The sequence below is a fragment of the Schistocerca americana genome, chromosome 5 (assembly GCF_021461395.2).
Source record: "Schistocerca americana isolate TAMUIC-IGC-003095 chromosome 5, iqSchAmer2.1, whole genome shotgun sequence".
Classification (NCBI taxonomy): domain Eukaryota; kingdom Metazoa; phylum Arthropoda; class Insecta; order Orthoptera; family Acrididae; genus Schistocerca; species Schistocerca americana.
The window spans coordinates 322,237,548-322,255,751 of record NC_060123.1 but is presented as its reverse complement, the minus strand read 5'-3'; the positions used below and the strand labels follow the sequence as shown (position 1 = coordinate 322,255,751).

Below are 18,204 nucleotides of genomic sequence, written 5' to 3'. Positions count from 1 at the left end.
CTTAACATCTGAGGTTATCAGTCCCCTAGAACTTAGAACTACTTAAACCTAACTAACCTAAGGACATCACACACATCCATGCCCGAGGCAGGATTCGAACCTGCGAACGTAGCGGTCGCTCGGTTCCAGACTGCAGCGCCTAGGACCGCACGGCCACCACGGCCGGCTTGATGAAAAGCGTCGCGACCTTAGGATATAGTAAAGATGATATAAAGTCGTAATCTATTTCGTTGCAAAATCTACTTTGTTTAGAAATACAAGCAGCTGATTTTGGAATCTATTAAAACGAGTTCGTTACGCTTTTCTAGGAAGAACCACATAATAAGAGAAAGTGTGCCGCAACATGTCTGCTTAGCAGCTGTGGGGCGCTTGTAGTTGTACGCAGTTAGTATAGCTCCACAGGTTTGTGTATTCCTCCTACCACTTCCGTGCGCAGTTACTCAACCACCTAGATAAGCTTCGGCATCCGGTGTTATTTGCATACATAACAGTCAGTAGCGGTCGATGCAGCAACGTGGAAGCCCCTCAGCCGCAAGACGCACACCGTGTTTGTGTGTGTGTACCTTGCGTCAACAGAGCACCACTTTGTAGCGTCCATTGCACCTGTCCTATGACGCATATCATCTCTCATAGACACAACATTTACAGGTTTATGCATGTACCATAAATTAGCTGTCGCTTCTCGCGAAGAATGCTCGCTTTTCTTACATGGAATCTAGCACATTTGTTCCTCCATATACACCCGTCGACCATATTCTGTAGTCTCATGTTCCTATACGCTAAATTAACATATGAATCTCGAAAATATGCAGACGCCTCTCTCTAACTGTTGTCTTATCAACCGTAAGAACCATTGATATGACTTCGTATTATTAACTGAAATGGCTTTGTTATTACCGTGGACAGATAGTTGAAAGGAAGCACAAAATACAGCAACTATTTTTCTCGAGCACGTAAATTACACTGCACCCTTTAATAACAATGACATCTTCCTAGGTTATATTTGCCGGAAGTAAAACAGTTCAAGTAAAATAGTACCCCAATAATAGCTGTGGGCGTGGATTTCTCGGATGCCATTACCGGGAAAAGGAAATTTGAATTTTACAGTGGTCGGGTCGCGAAATGTAAGATACCATAAGTTAAGGAATTTACAAAGTTACTTATAATTTGAAGTTGGTTAGAGTGGAACTTAGTGATATGCTTACATGAGATATCAGGTTTATGGTCATGTTGCAAAATTAGCAGTAATTATTCTAATATGTATAACCCAAGGGTTGTTCTGAAACAGGTAAGTAGAAATATAGGTCAGGTTCTGTAAATAGAATAGCTAACGAATTTTGAAAGCCATGACCCTAAACAGTAAAACCAATATAACTCCTACTAATTCCAAAATTATGAAAAGGTCGAAAAAATTGCACGAAGAGATTAATGATGAAATTATTCAATGCGTTTAGAAGAAAATTCTGTTTTTTTAAGGGATTAAAATATGACAGATGACATTGTAATTGCTTTAGAGACACCAAAGGAACTGTGAAATCGATTGAACGGAATGGAACATTTCTTGAATGGATGTTATAAGATGAACATGAATAAAAGTACAATACCTGTACTGAAATGTACACAAATCAAATTATGCGATGCTAACGGAATTACAACTGATGACTTTTGTATTTGAGTAACAAAATAAGTGATACTGGAGAAAGTGAAGAGGATGCGCTAAGCAGGGAGCAATAGCAAGAAAGATTTAGGCTAGCAATACCAAGAAGGAATTTCTTGAAAAAGTGAAATTATTTAACATCGAATATATATTTAAGCTTTGGGAAATCTCTTTCGAATGTATTTGTATGGTGTGTAGCCCCATACGGAAGTGAAACTTGGATGGTAAGCGTTTCAGACAAGCAGAAATTAAAGGTTTTTAAAATCTGATAAAACAGGGAATGCTGAGTGTTCGGTGCGTAAATCGGGTAACTAATCATGAGGTGCATAATCGAATCAAGGAGACTAAGAGAACGGATAAGTTGACAGAATACGCACTGAGAGACCAAACAATTTTAATTTGTAAACAGAGAGTTGTGTGGAACGTAGAAAAACTACAAACGGTAGGGAAAGACCGAAGATTAATAACAACAAGCTGGAGGAAGTGCAATTAGTGTGCAATAGCTTCAGAGATGTAGGGACATGCAGTGAAAGAAAATAGCATTCGTTCTCTAGGCTACAACAACAATGCACGACGGTCGAGTTCGATGAAACAAAGAGTGCTCCACGACTGCACATAGATCCGTCTCACGTTACGTTTCTGTCTTCAAGTTTTCAGTAACACGCTTTGTTCATGCTGTACGTGACGATTTCAGGTTATGAAATTACAATTAAATCAATACCATTAGCTGCTGACAGGCGATTATATACATCAGCGGGGACAGTTGAAATTGTGTGCCCCGACCGGGACTCGAACCCGGGATCTCCTGCTTACACGGCAGATGCTCTATCCAACTGAGCCACCGGCGGCACAGAGAATAGTGCGACTGCAGAGACTTATCAGCGGTACGCTCGCGTCAATCAATAGAGTCCCGTAAGAGTTCAGGCAATTCGTGTGAATCGGCACTGAACAAGGTTATCAGCCGGTTAGCCTTAACGATATGAAAATGGCATCTGTTCTTTCGGACATGTCCGAAAGAGCAGGTGCCATTGATGACCGTGCAGCTCTGAAGAATTAAATTACAGCTAAATGAATACCAGTAGCGGCTGACAGGCGTTGATATACATCAATACGTAAGCCGGAGGTCCCGGGATCGAGTCTCGGTCGGGGCACATATTTTGAACTGTCGACGTTGATGTATATCAACGCCTGTCAGCGGCTAATGGTATTGAATTAATTGTAATTTCATTCTATAGAGCTGCACGGTCACGAATGGACCTGTTCTTTCGGACTTGTCCGAAAGAACGGATGCCATCTTCATATTTCAGGTTATCGTTTCATATGTGTACTGATGAAGGCCCAGTGACGTATCGTACCACAGTACAATAAATGCATTTCGTACGCACGGCTCTATTCAAGGCACATTTGGCGTTGTGTGTTTGTCATTTTCTGTTCATTTGGTAACGTAAGGCTCGGACGTAAGTCAGTGACGATCATCATTATAACTCAGAGACAGTCTTTTTTCCAATAGTAACCAGGCACGTATACCCTCACAATTTACATTTCATGGCAATAATCTTTCCTTCAGTATTCTTCCGTGTAAAAATTTGCCAAAATTTTTCCTTCAGATGAAATAAACTGACATTTCTGTGAAACATACTGCTCAGAGCACAACAGCAGGCAAAAAAACAAACGTTTTCAGATTTCATGTCGATGATGGGTGAAGTCTGATGACAAATTAATAGAAAAAATACAAAGAAGACAATGGTGCAGTATTGTCGCAACGTCGAGCTTATGCAGTACTACACTAGTGTGCAGGACGTGAGGACGAAAATAACCTTCACACCATGTATCTCTTCCAAGTAACATACCAAGCAGAAACTCCTCTCGTTCTAAGAACCGCTCCACTTGTGCTATTGGATATGGTCACGCATCGTCATAAATAAAAAAAAAGTTGTGGCCAGATGTGCGCGTCAACACACTAACGTTGACCGGTGACTGTATCGTATTCAATATTCAAAGATTATGCAACATTAGGCCTCTCCACACCATAACGGACCACCAAACGGTTATATTCGAACCCATTCTTGGGTGCATTGTGTGTTCCATCCTCTCTCCAGAATCACCACTCGGGCTGAATCTGCTCTCATCCGACAAGAGCACGTGAACCCACTCATCACTGGTCCAGTTCTTTTGCTCTTGAGAACATGGGAAACGGCGCCGCCTATGTGCATATGTCAACACAACGTACCACTATGCAGCGTGAGAATGCATGCCTCGCAGGCCTCTTAAATGAGGTCACAGCTCGTAGCACTGTTTGTTGTGAGTCCCTTCTTTTCCGTTGTACAAAGTCGTAGTCATCTGCTGCTGAATTGGCAGTGGTCGACCATCCCCACTCCTTCAGAAGGCAGTGCCTGAAGTGCCGAACGCTCCTCAGGCATGTGAAAGAATGCTGTCAGCGATACCAAACTCCTCGTCACATGTCGTCCTTCTTCGTTTCCGGTGATTCTTCCGCGTTTGAAGTCATCCAAATGCTGTCTCTGAGTCATGTTGTATTGAAGAAACCATCAAAATGCATCTTAGTTGCTCGCTTATGGACACACGTACAGTCTTTTCGGTCCTTTCACTTTCCTTCAACTCTCTCGTGTTGCAGGCCAGCCGGATTTGGTGCTGTAGTCCCATCTTACGCCACAAGACGACCATCATTCTCTGCATACTGAGACCACCGGCAATATTCTCCCGTAGTTTTATTCATTTCCACCAAGTTTTTAATATGTTGTACTACTTTATCTTCCTCGTCCTTAAATTTTTCAGGGCAGTGTCTCTCAATTAGACACAAACCAGTGTTCTAAGCGTACTGGATTTACCTCATGTGCGATGTGATTCTACTGAAATATCTGCTTCCTTTGTCAGTCCAAGACAGTCCTCCAATCTTCGACGTACATCTACTGGATTGTTTCAAGTGAAAGATCTTTTTAACAGTGTAGCGCAAATTTTACGTAGTGAAAGTTAGTCCAGTTTTCTTCTTGTGATTTAAGTTTTCCCACTTTTTTCTCTTCCAGAAATTAACTACGGGTTTGATAACCTGTACTGGCCGTTACTCGCAAGTTTATTTATTTATTTATTTTCTGGAAGGGGGGACCGGTAACCTCCATGAACCACGAAGCCTGATACGAGTTCATCTTAATTTTGTCACTTTTTTTTTAGGAGTGCATTTTCACGTACCTGAGGTGTTTCAGTCGAAGAATAAGGTCAAAATACCTCTGACAAATAGTTTTACTTAAAAGTTCATGTTTTAATTACTATTAGCTAATTAAATCTTCGGTAACGGTACATTGGTAACTGTCGTAAGATTTTGTGAAGACACAGTCCAAGTTCAGTCTTGTAGTGATCTGATAAAATGGAATCGTTTGATACAACTCCAACAATATTCTCTTTGATTTTTAGCATTCTTCCAACGATTGTTTTTTTAGGCCACCCTGTTCCGCTTCATGCCTGTTCAATCAAAACACTACAAAGACGATTTGCAAGCGAACAAACTCTCCATCATTGAGGGACTCTGAGTGTCAACTTCATTATCGACATAATTGGCGATCAGCATAACTAAAAAAATATGAAGCTTAATTTGATTCGTGATGATCGTCGTAAATCTGTTGTAGGACTTTTTCGACGCCGTGGGAATTACATCACAACGTGTCAGAATGAAAGATCTGCTGAAGGTAGGACATTGTGGTGAGAATCTCGGAACGATATCGGCGGGACCTACGAGCATGTTTTGGCATCTACAGACAAGCATGCTTTCAAGATGGCATTCTAGTGTTTTTTCCTAGTGTGAACGGGGACGACAATGATGGAACGAGTTTTTTCAGAACATTTCACTTGTTTCGTTATGTATGTTTGAAAGCCCGACGAACAAAGAATGACGCAATTTTTTATCTGTTACATCCAACAACAACTACTATCATTTCAAATATAAAATGGTTACACGACCTTGCAGCCAACGGCCACGAGATAAGTTTATGCACAGGATCAGAGGATTTGGAATCTTACGTTATTACTGAGGGCAGCTATTAGTGCCACTTCAAATATAAATAGATATCCCTCACAAGATCTGGCACTCTGGATCAATTCATCATCTGGACACCTGAGTTAACGTGCACTGAAATATCAACACAACAACATCCACTTCAGTTAACACTTAGTCAGCAGATGTATTATGCTGCTACTTCTACGTGATATGTTTTTAATGCTCTGGTCCACTGAAAGGCCCTTGATAGTTAACACAGAGAGCAATAATTCTGAGTCTCGCAAGTTTGTTTTCCGAATGACCTGTGTAGACTTTTCAGTACCTAATACTTTGTTTGGTCTTACAACTTCACTCGTCGCTAAATTTTTGCTCATTTCGTCTTACTTAACATAACTTACTACATTTTTATTTGTATCATGTTTCGTAAAGATACCAAATTGATACATGCATTATACCATTGCAGATGGATGAATAAGAAGTAAATTATAAAAAGTGCAGCTGGGATTGTCAAAGTATTAGTGCTTTTGGGAGAAATGGAATCGTAATGAGAGATCGTTACAGTAATTAATTGTATTAGAAAGGTGAAAATGATTTTGAGCCTTTGCTTCGTTATTTTGGACAGCTGATCATGTGCGAAATACTGGTTCCGCCAGCATAAGGTACTACTTATGCAGAATTTTACTTACCAGAAGCAGGTCCCAGAGGTTTTGGGTCGCAATTTTTATAGAAACGTACATTCTGGTACAGTGTGTAGGAAAATAAATAAAGTAATATAGAGTTCTTTCCAGTTTTGAATAAGCAAATATTTTTTAAAAAAAGCTAAGTGCTTGACCAGTAATCGAATCCGGACTATTGTCTTAAGCGGACACATCATCCCGATATGCTCCACCTAGAGAACCCCACAGTCTCTGTATTAGAGCATCAAGTCTTAGCATATGTCTTCTACAGTTTAAAGTCCTCTAACGTCTTACTTCATTTACCGTTTATCTCCGAATCCAAGACGAGGCTTTTTCCCGAAGTATTGCTCCAAGAAGTAGGGGCATAAGATGTGGTCTAGTTTTCATTATTGAATAGACTCTCGAGCTTCAATTAAGCTGCAACTGTACTCTCTGCCGCGCCTACCGCTTTAACCTTGAAGGTACACATCCGCTTAGAGCGTTGTTGTATGGTAGCAGGAAGTGTTTGTTTGGAGATCAAACTTCCAAACAGCGTAGTTAAGTGTATAATGGATCGCTATGCTAAGCAAAGTCATTCAACATCGAAATTTTCCAAGAGGATGCAGGCATTACTATAATGCAAGTTTCAGAATCAAGGTTGTTCTGCATGCAGATGCAATAAATAATTGTGTGACTTCGAGGAAGTATGGAGTCACACAAGCCAATGTTCAGAAGTAGCAAAAAGGACAAAGAACGTCTGAAATACACAAAGTCGACTAGAAAGTCTTTCAGTAGTCGAAATAGTGAATGTTTCGAAAGCACTGGAATGGAAGTAGTGACATTTGCGCCCGAAAAACGTACACAAAAAATCGCAGTTTCGAGCGATATCGTACGATATAAAGCTCTTGAATTGGCCCAGGAACACGGGGCCCTATTTAAAGCCATCTCTGGGAGGTGCACAAGCATCAAACTACGCAATGGACTTGTGTTGCAACCTAAAACAATCCTTTTATCATTGTCTCCCAGCGTTGTACGAGGAGAAGTTGGTCTAATATCAGGGACACGTTGTAAGACCGAGAAGGGGCATGCCGATAGGGCAAGTGGAAAACGCTGACGAAACTTCTGTTTACTTCGACATCCCATCCAGTACAACAACTGAACAGGAAGGTGCCAACAGTGTATCGGTTAGCACTACACACGGTGAGAAATCGCCAATCGCCGTGATGTGAGTGTTTTCCGATGGAACGGAGATGCGCGTTAATGCCAGTCTTTCAGTTCGACCAGCGAGGGCGCTGCCGCTGGGCCGTGTGGTCCTTTTGTCACCGCGACTTCAACGCATGCGTAAGTGGTGTTGAACAAGCTGTACGTCGCCTTCCTATGGACGCTGCTGAAGAAATAAGAGGGGAAACTGGTGGGATTCTCCTGAAACCTCCTCCACAACGCAGTAATATAACCGCCGAAGAAAGGGCTGCACTGCGGAAACTTCGAGAAGATCCTTATATAGTGGTTATGAAGGCTGATAAAGGTAATTCTACCGTTTTGCTACCTCGTAGGTTGTACACTCCTGGAAATTGAAATAAGAACACCGTGAATTCATTGTCCCAGGAAGGGGAAACTTTATTGACACATTCCTGGGGTCAGATACATCACATGATCACACTGACAGAACCACAGGCACATAGACACAGGCAACAGAGCATGCACAATGTCGGCACTAGTACAGTGTATATCCACCTTTCGCAGCAATGCAGGCTGCTATTCTCCCATGGAGACGATCGTAGAGATGCTGGATGTAGTCCTGTGGAACGGCTTGCCATGCCATTTCCACCTGGCGCCTCAGTTGGACCAGCGTTCGTGCTGGACGTGCAGACCGCGTGAGACGACGCTTCATCCAGTCCCAAACATGCTCAATGGGGGACAGATCCGGAGATCTTGCTGGCCAGGGTAGTTGACTTACACCTTCTAGAGCACGTTGGGTGGCACGGGATGCATGCGGACGTGCATTGTCCTGTTGGAACAGCAAGTTCCCTTGCCGGTCTAGGAATGGTAGAACGAAGGGTTCGATGACGGTTTGGATGTACCGTGCACTATTCAGTGTCCCCTCGACGATCACCAGTGGTGTACGGCCAGTGTAGGAGATCGCTCCCCACACCATGATGCCGGGTGTTGGCCCTGTGTGCCTCGGTCGTATGCAGTCCTGATTGTGGCGCTCACCTGCACGGCGCCAAACACGCATACGACCATCATTGGCACCAAGGCGGAAGCGACTCTCATCGCTGAAGACGACACGTCTCCATTCGTCCCTCCATTCACGCCTATCGCGACACCACTGGAGGCGGGCTGCACGATGTTGGGGCGTGAGCGGAAGACGGCCTAACGGTGTGCGGGACCGTAGCCCAGCTTCATGGAGACGGTTGCGAATGGTCCTCGCCGATACCCCAGGAGCAACAGTGTCCCTAATTTGCTGGGAAGTGGCGGTGCGGTCCCCTACGCCACTGCGTAGGATCCTACGGTCTTGGCGTGCATCCGTGCGTCGCTGCGGTCCGGTCCCAGGTCGACGGGCACGTGCACCTTCCGCCGACCACTGGCGACAACATCGATGTACTGTGGAGACCTCACGCCCCACGTGTTGAGCAATTCGGCGGTACGTCCACCCGGCGTCCCGCATGCCCACTATACGCCCTCGCTCAAAGTCCGTCAACTGCACATACGGTTCACGTCCACGCTGTCGCGGCATGCTACCAGTGTTAAAGACTGCGATGGAGCTCCGTATGCCACGGCAAACTGGCTGACACTGACGGCGGCGGTGCACAAATGCTGCGCAGCTAGCGCCATTCGACGGCCAACACCGCGGTTCCTGGTGTGTCCGCTGTGCCGTGCGTGTGATCATTGCTTGTACAGCCCTCTCGCAGTGTCCGGAGCAAGTATGGTGGGTCTGACACACCGGTGTCAATGTGTTCTTTTTTCCATTTCCAGGAGTGTATTTAGAGAAGATGCATAGTCTGCTTAGTGATACTATGTACAGGAAGATTGATCAAGACCCAACAGCACGTGTGCAACGGAAAACGTGTGCACTATTGAACTCTTACTCGTTAGCTGTAGAGACCATCAAGCGGTTAGGATCACATGGCAGCATACCACCGAGACTGTATGGTCTTCCTAAGGGACGTAAAGAAGGTCTTCCTTTACGGCCTGTAGTAAGTAATATTGACGCACCCACATATGATTTAGCCAAACATCTAGCTTCCTTGCTGAGACCATTGGTTGGCAAATGTTCACACCATATACAGAACTCTGCTGATTTTATCAACAGAATTGGGGCTCTCCACTTAAGTAGTTTGGATCTTCTAGTGAGTTCTGATGTAATTTCCCTTTTCACGAGAGTACCACTTGCGGATTCCTTGACGCTAATTGGTCAACAGTTTGAATCGGACATCACTGCTTTGTTTCGACAAGCTCTTTCCTCAACCTATTTTATGTTTAACCGGGAATATTTTGAACCGTCTGTCGGTGTCGCTATGGGCAACCCTTTGTCTCCTCTGGTGGCTAACTCTCTTATGGAGCATTTTGAGGAAAGAGCACTTGAATCAGCGGTTCGTAAATCAACTGTTTTTTGGAGATACGTCGATGATACTTTCATAGTGTGGCCCCATGCAGAAGAAAAGATAATTGGTTTTTTCATCATCTTAACTCAATCCATGAAAATGTTCGACTTACTATGGAACTAGAGAAAGATGGTTGCCTTCCTTTTCCTGGATGTTTTGATTAGACGGAAAAGTGACGGCTCTGTGGGATATTCTTCTCTGCGTAAGCCCAGTCACACTGATTTGCACTTGCATTCTTCAAGTTGCCGTCACCCATCCCAAACCATGAGTGTCCTTAAAACCATTGTACACAGGGCACATATGGTGTCGGATGCAGAGAATTTACCAACGGAACTTGCACATTTGAGGACGGTGTTCAGAGACAATGGATACTCGACCTGGCAAATTAACGGGGCCTTCTCAACTAAAGCCAGGAACCAGGAAGTTGATAAAGAGGAGAAGGCGCCAAACAAGTCCCTAGGTTTTCTTAATCATTTTCATGTGAAAGTGGGTTTCTGTCCACCTTCTAAGATTTTGGATCTGCTGGGATCATTGAAGGATGATTTGTTACATCAGAAGGTTGGAATTTATAAAATGCCCTGCCATTGTGGTATGGCCTGTACAGGACAGACAATGCATGCATTGGAAGAGCGTTGTACGGAACATCAATGCTGCACTCGACTACCTCAACCCAGTAAGTCTGCAGTTGCAGAACACTGTATTTCCAATGGACATTCAAAACTTCGATTTAGGCCACAGCAACAGTCTTTTGGGAGTCCATTATCAAAGAATCCGTTGAAATTCGCATTGTGGAGAATCTAATGAACAGTGAGCCTGATTACGAACTATATAATGCGTAGAATTCCGTCATCTCTGAAATTTGCTCGAGACGAAGACGCCAGAAGACTTCGATAGCTGAGGCCAGCGAAAATACCGACGGCAGCTGAGTACTGCAGTTCCACCAGCGAGGGCGCGGCCGCTGGGCGGTGTCGTCCTTCTATCTCTGCGACTTTAACGCATGCGCAGCAGTACCATCAGCGCACTATATAAGATGGAATGGAGAACGTCTTCGTTACCCCCTCACCCCCTGATTGCTCCACTCCTCTCCCAGCCCCGCCCCCTGCCACGTCTTCACTGTTGTGTCCCCCCTACCCTCCATCTCTACATCCTACATCTCCTTTCCCATGGTGGCTTGCATCAACTCCCCCTCCCAGATGATGCCTTCTCTCCCCCCATTTATCCCTTCTATCAACTCTGATCCTCACTCCCCCTTCTTTCCTCTGTCCTTTTCCCGGGCTCCCTCTCCCCCCTTCCATCCTCTTTCTTCCCCACCTCCCCTCTCTTTGCCCCCTTCTCTCCCCCGAGTCCTTTTACATTTCCCTCCTCTGCCTCCTCTCATTCTCCCTCGCGTCTGCCCTTCTCCCCCTTTATTGGTCCTCTCCCTCCTTGGTTCCCCCCCCTTTTTCGTTTTCTTCCTTCCTCCCTCCTTGTTCTTCCCACTCCTCCAGATCCCCGCTCCCCCCACATCTGCCTTTGGCTCGGGAGTGTCATCTTTGTGCCGCCACTTTCGTGCAGTGTTCTACATTGAGTGTTCTACAGTGAGTGTTTTACAGTGAGTGTTCCGTGTTGTGTTTTTTTGGGAAGTGTTGCGAACGGCCATCATACTATCGCTGGGTGTGCCTTTTGTCTCTTGCGAACAGAAACCAGACTGTCGCCGTGTTTTTTAATTGTGTGTGTACTATGTTACTTGCCTGAATCCTGTGTATTTCATTAACGTTGCCAACCCCTTTTGCTTTCTGTTTTAACTTTCCGCATTTTTCCGCCATTTTACACTTGACATCACCGTTTTATCGCCTGTTTTTCTTGTTTCTTTTCTTCTTCCGTTTTTTAAAATAAAAGTCTGTAGGCTGTAGAGCAGCGTACTAAGCTGCTGCCAGCCCGCCCCCTTCAGGGGGAATTGAAAATCAATAAAGGAAAAAAAAAAAAAACGTCTTCGTCAGTCCTCGTCTGGCCCACCTGAAAATGGCTGGCAGTTGTCCAACCGAAATAATGTGAAATGTAATTTAGAACGACTGGCTACAACACAGAAATCTCTTTGAACAGTTGATACGACGGGGAACTTTTAAATTTTACAACAGATCTTGTCAATCTAGGAGGAATGACTTCGCAACTACAAGTGTTAAATGTGACCGTGAATAAGCCATTTAAACACCATCTTACGGAGCTGGGCAAGGAACTGGTAACTTTAAGGTGTGCAGGATCTGACCTCTGCAGGAAAGGTGATGGAGCCTTCAGTATAATTGCAGAATGGATCCGGACTGCTTGGACTCACATATGCAGTGCATCAGTTGTGAAAGGCTTAATGAAATGCTTTGTAACAAATGCATTAGAGGGAAGTGAGGACGATCTACTATTCGAATAAATTCAAGATGACCATGACAGTGGCAATGACTATATAAACTCCGTAGAACATTCCGTTGAGGATGACTAAATGCCATCAGCATCTGACTGAGGGAGGTCTTTTCCTGATTTTATTTTCTGTGTACCGTTCCTTGTATTATATTCTTTAGTTGCACCTAGTAAAGTAATTCATTTGTAAGTTTTTAAAATTAAACCTAATATGTCTATACAAGTGGGTGATCGTCTTGCATTTGCAGCTGGTTTAAGTTCTGGGATATACGGTATTATAACGTAATCATTATGTCTCGTTGTAGCAAAAGTCCATGAACGTCCTGAAAGGATGGTCAAAGATTGCAACCCGCTACAGAGTTATAGATTCATGGAATGCTTAATCGTCTCACGAAAAAGTCAAAAAGCAGATGTAATCCTTCACTTCTTTGGAAATCCTGTAACACTAATTTTACTGTTTGAGACGAGGACATTCCTTATTCCAGACACAGTTTTTACTACGACGACTTCCGCAACTTCCGCAACGTGCTCTCTTTATATACTTCCCTAGACGCCTCTGCTTCGTGGTCGCTATCTGCAGCCTGCTCGGATCCCGCCTCCAGCGAAAGTAAAAGGCACTTGGAATTCCTTTTCGAGTCGCAGACCCGGGGCATCACAGATTTCTCGCGCCATAAAGCCTGACCCCTTTTTGCGTAGAGACGGGACGCCTTCGCCAGTACCGCCCGCGTGATAACAGCCTGCTGCACCGTCGATTTAATTCAATGGTTTCGCGGGGGAGGGGGAAGAGACGGGGGAGTACAGGTTTATGACGACCGTCTTTGGCCAGGGGCCAGAGCCGGCGCTCCGACCCGCGCACGCATTACGTTAATGGAGGGCGGGAGCTGCTAGCGATCCGGTAGCTTACCTCTGTGCGAGGAATACAGCGAACCAACTTCTGAGCTACTTACACCACCAGCCCGACTAACTCTTAATGATTACACGTTAGATATACAGGGTGTAAACTAAGCACTACAATGGGATAGGGGAAGTCGAGACGAAAAATTTTATATAGATTTCTTGCAGTCTATCAATTTTGAAATTAATCTCAAAATGGTCTACAAATTTTACTTAAGGCCGATGTTACACTACAACATTTATTGGGCAAAGTTGATTTGTCCAGTTGGTTGGACTTAATGAAATAGGGAACTTTTGTGAAATGTCGAGTCTCGTCCAATTTATTTGATCCAATCTCGCGCCTCGCCTTAGATATGATCAAAAAAAAAAAAAAAAAAAAAACGTTCGTCTTCCGTTTACTGCAATCAGAAATGTAACGGCTAGGAGTGCTAGCATCACTCAAACTTTCTGACGTCTAATGTTTATCAATATGGCTTCCAAACCTACGAAGATTATTCGGAAAGTAAGGGACGATCGGTCGCGAAATGGAAACCACAGCGAAAATTCGATTACGTTTTGCACAGATGTGTTGGCCAGTGTCTCTAGTATGCCCATCGATCGCGCTATGTCGTTATTATTAGTTCTGAGCACACAGGGAGCACATAAATATACCTAGAACATTAGTGCCTCCCGCCGAGTACGAGGGCCTGGTGAGAAATTTCGCCTGAAACTATGCAGCCAGCATTACATAACTGTCGTGCATTTTCTTCTTCAAGACAGTTCTCAGTCGCATTCTGCAGGGACAATAAAGATGCTCCTGCACCTTTTTCAATTGGAAATGTTTAATTACCCACAATACAGCCAGTAATTGTCTCCTTCTGAGTTTCGTCTCTCTTCTCAAATGAACATCTGGCTATGAAGACAATATTTTGGCACAGAGAACGAGCTATAGGCCAGCGAAAGAAATTGGCTGAAAGCACTGGCGGCTATCTTCTATAATGAGGGCATAAAGTCGGATCGGCGACTATGGAGATAGGTAGCTTGAATTTGTAGCTAACTGTAGAAAATTACACAGTTTTGATTTTCACTCTGGCTTTCATTTCGCGACCTGTCGTTCCTTAGTTTCCGAATAGCCCTTGTACATGGTGCGTTGCATCTCCAACGAAGTTGGTAGAAATCTACAAGGCAGATGAAGCACTGCGTAGCTTCCGATATGCCGAATACAAAAGTAGAACAAGAAGAAACGAGAGCTATAAGAAAACTAGCGGAGGCCATTAGGCATGACGTACGGTCAGGACGTAGGACCGAGGATATAAAGGACAAAATCTTCGACTTTTGTAGAAATAAAAGTATTTTTAATGGCTATAGTATATGTCTTTAAGTGTTCCATCTTCAGTGCTTTATAAATAGCTTCACACGTTTCTGGTATTATTTTCGCCAGCGTGCACTGCAGTATTCGAGTACTATACTGTAAACTAGATGAGCTTTCCACTGTCGTAATAAGTCGCATTGTTACATTAAGTATGCGTCTTGTGGATATAGTATTTATGAGGCGAGTGTTTTACATAGTAATATGAGGAGCCACTTTCCCGAGAACATATTAAGATGTACTGTTGTCCATTCGGAATAATTTTCATACGAGTTAAGGCTTCGGCTTGCAGTTTCCGTAATGAATTTTATTGTACGCTTTTAGTACCTCGTCGGGAAACCTACGGTTTTTTCCAAGAACGCTTCTTTCACTTCCGCTCCTCTTCCAAACGCTAACACAGAGCAATAGTGGCATACGCAACTGCTGATCATACAAACAAGTTGTTTCCGCCATTCTGAAACTTTGACGAAATTCTGGATGACAATGTACTACTATCTTTTTGCGTCACGTCAAAGGTGTTTGTGAAAAATTTGAAACATTTGATCAGATTCCATTGTCCAATAAATATGCTAATTTATTAGCCATTTAAGCTATAGCACATGTTCTTCGTGCGAAATTTTGGTTAAAATCGTCTTCGAATATTAAGAACCCTTTATTCTGAGGCTTACAAAATGTACAATTTGTCAGGTTACTGCTAATACATCGATATACCCCTCTTCAATTCCTCTCCTCTTCCAAACGCTAACACAGTGCAGTTGTGGTATACACAACTGCAGATCATAGAAACAAGCTGTTTCCGCCATTCTGAAACTTTGACGAAATACTGGATGACAATGTAATAGTATCATTTTTGCGTCACGTGAAAGATGTTTGCCAAAAATTTGAAACATTTGATTAGATTCCATTGCCCAATAAATATCTACATCTACATCTACATTTATACTCCGCAAGCCACCCAACGGTGTGTGGCGGAGGGCACTTTACGTGCCACTGTCATTACCTCCCTTTCCAGTTCCAGTCGCGTATGGTTCGCGGGAAGAACGACTGTCTGAAAGCCTCCGTGCGCGCTCTGATCTCTCTAATTTTACATTCGTGATCTCCTCGGGAGGTATAAGTAGGGGGAAGCAATATATTCGATACCTCATCCAGAAACGCACCCTCTCGAAACCTGGCGAGCAAGCTACACCGCTATGCAGAGCGCCTCTCTTGCAGAGTCTGCCACTTGAGTTTATTAAACATCTCCGTAACGCTATCACGGTTACCAAATAACCCTGTGACGAAACGCGCCGCTCTTCTTTGGATCTTCTCTATCTCCTCCGTCAGACCAATCTGGTACGGATCCCACACCGATGAGCAATACTCAAGTATAGGTCGAACGAGTGTTTTGTAAGCCACCTCCTTTGTTGATGGACTACATTCTCTAAGCACTCTCCCAATGAATCTCAACCTGGTACCCGCCTTACCAACAATTAATTTTATATGATCATTCCACTTCAAATCGTTCCGCACGCATACTCCCAGATATTTTACAGAAGTAACTGCTGCCAGTGTTTGTTCCGCTATCATATAATCATACAATAAAAATTCATTAGCCACTTAAGCTACAGTGCATACTCTTTCTGCGAGATTTTGGTTAAAATCGTCTTCGAATATTAAGAACCCTTTACTCTGAGGCTTACAAAATATACAATTTGTCAGGTTACTGCTAATGCATAGATATACCCCTCTGCAGTTCAGAAATATGTGTATCGGTTGAACTTAGCGACAATCGTATAGCTCGTCATAGATTCACGTGAATTGAATTATATGCGTCACGCAAAGGTTAACATAGTAAATTTAATTTATTAAACAGTGTTGGCTTCAGCATAAATGAGTCATGCGTGCTGTAAGTCAAAAGATTGTGGAGTATGGGGTTTCATTAAACTGCTGAATGAAACGATGGTTACTGTAACAGTGTGTTTATACAAATTTACTACGGACTTCAAGATAAACACAAGTGCACAACCCCCTACATGAGATCCTTATGTGAATTAATTTTTAATAAAAGTTACAACGGAATTAAAATGTCAACACCTTGGCAAACATCAGGTAACGAGGTTCAAGTGAATACGTTAAACACCACGCAGTATTTAGGGGATCGATTAAGGTGGTTGTTGTCGCATAGTGACTGCCGAATATTAATCAGAGAGCCAAGAAACAGTTACATGCGGAATCATTCACGCACCCATTATCATATTTGAGCAAATGTTTATTTCGAAATTGGTAATAAATGTACTTGAATTAGACACGTAGAACCTCATACGGAAATACGAAAATTCAGTGTGCATCCTATCATTTGGTTTACGAATGCACGAGTTGCTCATCTAATTTAGTGTTAGCGATGCCTACGAACGGCGGCTTTGGTAGCCGAAAATCCTGTGTCTTGTTTCCTGCACCAAAGCGTGCTCTCCCTCTTACCCGAGATTGTATCTTTCAGCTGAAGCGTCCGTTGGCGACTCTAGGATGGAATTAAATTCCACAGAGCACTCGCAGCAAGAAAACGCAATCTTTACTCCATTTTTTACCGTGTGAGGTTTGTGCACGATTTTGAACATAAATGTCCAGGTCGCGAGGGCTTGCGACGCGGTCTGAGACTTCTTGTCACGCTCCTCTTTGGGAAAGTTTAGCATAGACACAGTATACTGGACCCAGCATTCTTCCTACTTTTTCCTCTCCCTAGTTTGGTATTTGTCTTCTGAAAATGTCTGTGGTCCCTCTTAATAGCCGGAAGCTGATTGTCCCGTTCTTGGTTAACCTGGGTGCAACTTGTACGCAATGAGACTCACAGCTGTATTTAAACAGACCTTTAGCAAAAGAATTTATCATTGGAATACAATAACTATACATGTCAATCACTGACATTAATGGTAACTGTACTCTTGTTCCTAGTTTGGGATTTAGTTACATTGGTTGAATTTTTTAGTTCATTGAAGTACGACGGTAGTACATGGCAGCACTAAAAAATGGTCACGTAACAAAGCGACTTTAGATTCATTTAGATTTCCACCGTTTCTAGTACTCATCAGAAATGATACTTCCTTTGCTCTTGAAAATGTAGCAGTTTGTCCTGTATTGTTTAGTTCATTCTTTTTGTTACGTACATTAGCTGCAGTGTTTAAAGGGCTCTTAAGGAATGAGTGAAAATAAAAAAGAAAAATTAGCTTTGATAACAGCTCATGTGGTCTAGTACTTTCAGGATCGCCTGTAGTTCCACTCTAAATAGATCTTGAGAAGGCGAATCTGAAAGGTGAGGTTCGACTGAACAACCAACGATGTCCCATGGCTTCGAACCACGAGACTGTACTGCATTGCCGCGCGGGATTAGCCGAGCTATCTAGGACGCTGCAGTCATGGACTGTGCGGCTGGTCCCGGCGGAGGTTCGAATCGTCCTTCGGGCATGGGTGTGTGTGTTTGTCCTTAGGAGAATTTAGGTTATGTAGTGAGTAAGCTTAGGTACTGATGACCTTAGTAGTTAAGTCCCATAAGATTTCACACATACTTCATTATTTTGCACTGCATTCAAATCATGACGACTATCTGAAATTGTATAAAACAACGACTTAAAAGTTAAACTGGGAATGAACTGAAGAATGGATACTGAAAATAAGTG

The 18,204-nt window shown here is 43.4% G+C and overlaps 1 non-coding gene across 1 annotated transcript; it reads right to left on the bottom strand.

Annotated features, from left to right (window-relative positions):
• Window positions 1-2,431: 2,431 nt before the first annotated feature.
• Trnat-ugu lies at window positions 2,432-2,506 on the bottom strand. The gene has a single exon. It is a non-coding gene; the product is annotated as a tRNA-Thr (tRNA).
• Between the last annotated feature and the right edge of the window lie 15,698 nt (window positions 2,507-18,204).